The following is a 6,602-nucleotide window of genomic DNA, read 5'->3' as shown; positions in this document are numbered from 1 at the left end:
ATCAAAGCTAGTGTTTAATATCTTGGACAAATGTTGAGCTTTTATAAAATACAGAAAGCGATTAGCTTACATTACGTTCAAGACAGAAGTACACCTCCTCCTAATTGGTATGTGTCAATTCTTCAAAATGAAATCACTTGGACTTTTGCACTTCTCCCAGAGGTTTATGGGATAGCAATTGCTTACATTTTATGGATTTTTGTAGGAGGTGGTCAGGAGAACTTTCCCATTATTTTGCAGAAAGATCACTTAAAATGTATAATATTAACATAAGGGCTTTAGAGATGTTTTGGAGATTGGAAAATGTACATATTTTTTTGTACATATTTTACTGAACAATTACTATTTTATATGTTCCAGGAGACTGGGCAACAAATTTATTTTATTCACCACTATATATTCATTAGCACTGATCCTGGCGATAAATATTGAATTAATTAATCAAGTATATTTTAAGGGGAAGAAAACACAGTAATAAACAGTGCACCTGATTTTCATTGTGAAGGCAGTGGATGCCCTAATCATTAGAGCTGTTAGTATCTATTTAAGGCCGATTCTCACTCATACTTATTAACAATCATGTAGGGTGACACATGAGAGAAACTAATCACACATTTGCTTAACAATCTATTTATTCTCTAAATAGAAAAATAGAACATGATATTTCTAAGTATTTGATAAATTAAGCCTTCTCTGTAGCGCATCTTGTGGAGAATACAAAAGAGACAGCTGTAAGTAATGAAATGTACATTTTAATTTATGATCTACATATAAAAGGGAGTATTTTATAAATGAATTAAAATGAAAATTGAAGGAAGTTAAAGCAACATACTTTTGCATGTTTAATTTAAATGTAATGAAATATAAATATAATGGTATAACTGGATATTTTAATCATTCCCATTAGGGTTTCTAATTTTCCACTAGGCTTAAGATGATGATGATAAAGGAGAAAACCTTAAGAGTGGCAAATAAAAGCATATATATTATACAGCTAAAAATAGCAGGTAAAATTCAAGTGGATTGTTAAAATATTTCAAGGTCCTCTTTTATATTTTATTATTAATAACTCAACCTACTTAAATGAATACCTCTATACATGATATGTGAACAGTGTGATCACATACTTTCTGCTGATGAACAGTGTGATCACATACTTTCTCCTGATGAGCGCTAAAGCTTACAAAGATAGCTCTTGCTTTAGAATTTCTAGAACTTTGCTTTTCATGGATTTTAGCTCTGCTTAACAAGCTTATTCCAGCACAGCCTGCTCCCTGCCATTGCCCCATTAGCCTCACATCTGGCACGCTTTCCCCCTTTATGCTGCCTTGGTTCCTTTGATTGCTTCATTTGGGCATAAAATCAGGCCAGTACTGCTGACTTTGCTCAGGAAGCACCTGTCTCATGCTACACCAGGGCTGATCAGGTAAAATGAATGCAAAGGAGAGGCCACTGCCCTTACTGGGACAGTAAGAGAGGTGTACAGTGTGTCTTTGCTCTTCCTTCATGTTTTAATGGAGAAACCCACCCCCATCCCCCACCTATAATACATATAATGTTTTACATCTCAGAGATCAAAGGGAAATCTATTTTGGAGGAGGTTTTCACAAGAGAAATCTCCAAAACACCTACCTCAAGCCTCCTCCTTGTATATTGCTATGATGTGAATATCTATATCATCCATTTAGGGATTCAAGTTAGAAAATATCTTCCCAGTATCTTTCTTGGCTGCTTTCCAACAAAATTATTCTCTTTGTTAAAATGATATAATTAAAGGCACCTGGGTCCTCTTTCAGTTAGGCATCTGACTTCAGCTCAAGTCATGATCTCAGGGGCCTGGGATTGAGCCCCATGTCAGGCTCCCTGCTCAGTGGGGAGCATGCTTCTCCCTCTCCCCCTGCTTGTGCTTGCTCTTTCTCTCTCTCTCTCCTCCTGTTAAATGAGTAAATAAATCTTTTTAAAAATATATAATTCTATTTATTATAATTAATTAAAATTAAATGTTAGAATTTTTGCAGTAGTCTGTACTTTTTCGTGAAACCCAGCGTAATTCCTTTGGAGACTAAGGTTCTCAATCTTCATTGTTCTGTGCCATGTATTGCTTACCATCTCTGCTTTTATTTTTTCACAGTAAAACATCTCCCTTTTTATTAATTTAAAACAGTTGCACAGTAATGAATGGGAAATAAACTACTTGTAGCAAGTGAAAGTTAAACATAAGTATAATGTTCTTACTCTTAGCTGCAGAACACTCTGATTATCCATTTGAAGATTAGTAAATGTTAGGGTCATGCTAAGCACTTTTTCCTCATTGATATAACCAGACATACTGAGAAAAGTCTGAGAAGTGAATGGGTTTTGGTCCCTGAAGTTAAATGTTTTGCAGTTTCTCTATGTTTGCAACAATTTAAATTCTTGCTCACCCTCAGGATAATATTATCCCCCCACTCTGTGCGTTATATAGACAGGAAAACACCCGTTTTGCATAGTTTGAGGTTTATATCCATAAAGCATTGAATTTATTGACTTGAATACAATTCTTAAATGTCCTAGTGTAGAGTAGACATATACACAAAGTCTCAAGGTAGGCATTAGGAGTCTGGTGAGGCACCTTTTGTTCATGAAAGGATCCATATATTCTGTATCATTTTGTTTTGAAGGGCCCAGCTTTAATTTTTAAGGTCAATTCGTAATCCATAGCAGCTTCTAGAATCCATTCATATCATCTTTTTCATGGAAAGTAGAAATGAGAAAGGGAAAGCAAATCCCCATCCTCAAAGCCACTTCCTTTCAGAGTCTATCTTTGAATTTTCAGACAAGGTGTTTATGTCTCATTGACTAGAAAGTAGTTGTATAGTCACTCCTAGCTGTAAGGGTGAATGGGAAATATCCTTTGGGCCAAGTGCATTGCCACCTCCAAATAATAGCATTGTTAAGAGATCAAGAAACAGATGATATTGGGTGCAACTAATGTTATCTAACCCCACAAAAACCTCTAACGTGGCCTAACCATATTTTAGAAAACAAATCCATTAACATAACAGAATAATACATTTTATCTATGATGGAATTTTATCCTGTGAAACCTTTCTAATCCAAATTACAAAATCAATTTAATTGATCACATTTAAGCATTAACTAATATGTATAAATATATTGCATATTATATATAAAGTATATATATAAACTATATATATAAACCAATATATTTGATTATTTCCAATAATCAAATTGATTATTTACAATTGATAATTTATAAAAAATTGATAAAAACTGTATAGTTGTAAAAATTGATAAATTTTTACAATTGATAAATTGTAAAAAATTGATAAAAACTGAATATATTTATGATGAAAATACTTAGCAAAGTACTTATAAAATTAAACTTTCCTAATCTTGTAAGGAATATATAAAAGATGCTATGCAAACCTCAGACTTAATGGTGACTATTGAAAAGCATGCTTCCCCTTGAGATGAGGAATAAAACAATTAAGTCCATTATCGTCAATTTAGTTCAAAATTGTATTGGATTATCTGGCCAAAGTAGTTAAACAAGTAAATGCTATAATGTTTGAAAAGAAAAGAGAGAAGATATCCATAGATGATTTATTACTTTAAAAGAACTTGAACAAGACTGGTGGTACAAAATCAACACATAAAAATCACTATTATATCAGCAAATTATTCGGAAATGAAAAATTATTTTTATTTTTTGAGAGTTCATTTTTATTTTTATTTTTTTTATTTTATTTTATTTTTTATTTTTTTTATTTTTTATTTTTTTAATTTTTATTTATTTATGATAGTCACACAGAGAGAGCGAGAGAGGCAGAGACACAGGCAGAGGGAGAAACAGGCTCCATGCACCGGGAGCCCGATGTGGGATTCGATCCCGGGTCTCCAGGATCGCGCCCTGGGCCAAAGGCAGGCGCCAAACCGCTGCGCCACCCAGGGATCCCCGAGAGTTCATTTTTAAAATACATTTTAGAAATGTGAAGCATCAAAAGTGTGAAGGATTTACGACTAAATTTAACAAAATATGTTTATGTTTTTAAGGAGAGAATTCTATTATTGAGAAAAAAAGAAGTCTAAAGTAAATCAGATGATACTGGCTACTTACTGATTAAAATGTTATATAGTGTTGTAAAGATACCTACTTTCCCCAAGCTGATTTAATACTCACCCAATATCAATTTTGTGTATATGAGAGAATGTGTGTGCACAGGTATGTCTACAAATTGACCAGCAACTGTTATATACTTAGTGGAAAGGGTCAAGAATGGCTTTGCTTTGTTAAATGACTCCCTTCAAATCCATCATGTCAGATTTCTATTCTTAGGTAGGTAATATGGAAAACTCTTCACATGTGCACCACGAAGCATGTGCAAGATTGTCTACCGTAGAATTTTTCTTAATGGCAAAACTTAATAAAATCTATGAAAGGCAATCAATAATAATATATTATGGCATATCCATACAATGCTATACTCTAAGCAGAGGATTAAGTCATCTGCATGGATACATTTTACACACATAGTGTCAAGTGAAAGAAGCAGATCAGAGAGAAATTCAATAATCCTATGAACAGGAAATCTCAAGACATTTGATATGTATAACACGTTGCTTAAATATGCACACGCAGAAGTTAAACCTACAAATAAAAGTAGAGGAGTTATTTAAAGGGACAACAAATGTTTTTGCAATGAGATAAGGAGATTTCTAAAATAAATCGCTAACTGACTTAACTGATTTATGGTTGCATAAGTACTTTATTATTTTCCTTAAGGTACACATGTATATTTCATATACTTCTGGATATATAATACATTACACAAAAACTTAAAAAAAGAGGAATAATACCTTGACTTTTTTCATTCTTTCAGCTTTCATGGTAATCCATTTTACAATTATTTTAGTTATTAATTATGTCCATAGATTTCATTTATACATGACACTGAATCTTAAACACAGAAAAAGGGCAAAATCATATAAATTTAACTTTACTTTACATTATATTTTATTTAATTAATGAATTAATTTTTTTCTGGTTGGTTGGTTTTTGTTTGACATACAAAAAGCTGTATACAATTAAGGTGTACTACTTGTGATGAGCGTGGACATGAGTATATTCCTATGAAACCATCACCACAATCTGTGTCATAAACCTATCAAAAGTTTCCTCCTGCTTTCTTTATTATTATTTGTGTGTGTGTGTGTGTGTGTGTGTGTGTGTGTGTGATATGAACACTTAACATAAGATCTACCTTCTTGGGTACCTGGGTGGCAGGTGGCTCAGTGGTTGAGCGTCTGCCTTTGGCTCAGGGCATGATCCTGGGGTCCTAGGATCAGGTCCACAACGGGCTCCCTACTGGGAGCCTGCCTCTCTCTCTGCCTATGTCTCTGCCTCTCTCTGTGTGTCTCTCATGAATAGGTAAATAAGATCTTTAAAAAAAAAACAAAACCCTACGCTCTTAAGAAATCTTCAAATATACAGCACAGTTTAACTATAGGCACTGTGCTATGCAGTAGAGCTCTAGGATTTATTCCCCTTGTATAACCAAAACCTCATACCTGTTGACTAATGACTCCTCATGTGCCCTATTTTAAACTTTAAGAGCACTTTGTCAAGGTCTGTGAAAGGTCTGAGATCTTACCATACTTGCAACCTTATAAGTCTGTTTCATGCTGACATAAGTCTGCTGTGTTCTAAACGAAGACTTTATTACAGCAGAGCAAACAGGCTAAGCTTCATGTTTGTATGCATCTCTCTCCACTCAACAGCCCATGAGGGAGGGGCGTACAGGTGACTGATGTGTACATAGTGGGTTTACATCATTGCAGAGGAACTCTGAGTCAGAAATCCTCCATCACTTACGGGGACTTCTGGCAAACTGCCCAACCTTTGTCCTAGTGTCTTTACTATTCTGGACAGTAAAAATATTTGTTCTATGCTTTAGAGTGAAACACCGTCTCTGTCTTCCAAGGTTGTTTGCTATACAAACACTCTTGACATAATCACCCAAAACAAAAGACAAGATGCTGCAGAAACTGAGAGACCTATGAAAAATTGTTTCTCAAGACACACTAATTACTGAATACTTATCTTGGAATGTTACAAAAGGCATTTGAAGATGTTTATTTAAATAATGGAAATTTCAAAGTCTAAAGTAGTATTTACAGTAATCCTAATTATATTTAAATTAAGTATAACAAAAAAATAAAACAATAAATTAAGTATAACATTTCCCATAACAGAATTTTAAAATAAAGTTCCATTATAATTTTCACTAAAAACAAAGTCTATGTATAATTTTTGTCTATCTTTACCAAATAAATTGACCATTTGAATTTATCTCTAGAATCAAATGATCTATTAGATTAGAGATGGCTAGTATGTAAACTCACATTATATATCTAACATATTGGTGTTTGAGTTCCCTGAAATGCTGGGTTGAGAAGAATTTTGAGATTCCAGTTATATTCATAATGAAAAAAAAAATCACTGATTAAAAGTGTTTACCATAAAAAAACAAAAAGAAGGGAAATAAGGAAGTTCTGTTTTATACTATCTTAAAGACAAAGCAAACAAAAACACCATTTCA

This window comes from Canis lupus, chromosome 38 (assembly GCF_003254725.2).
Source record: "Canis lupus dingo isolate Sandy chromosome 38, ASM325472v2, whole genome shotgun sequence".
Taxonomy (NCBI): Eukaryota; Metazoa; Chordata; class Mammalia; order Carnivora; family Canidae; genus Canis; species Canis lupus.
Note: the sequence above shows the minus strand (reverse complement) of the source record.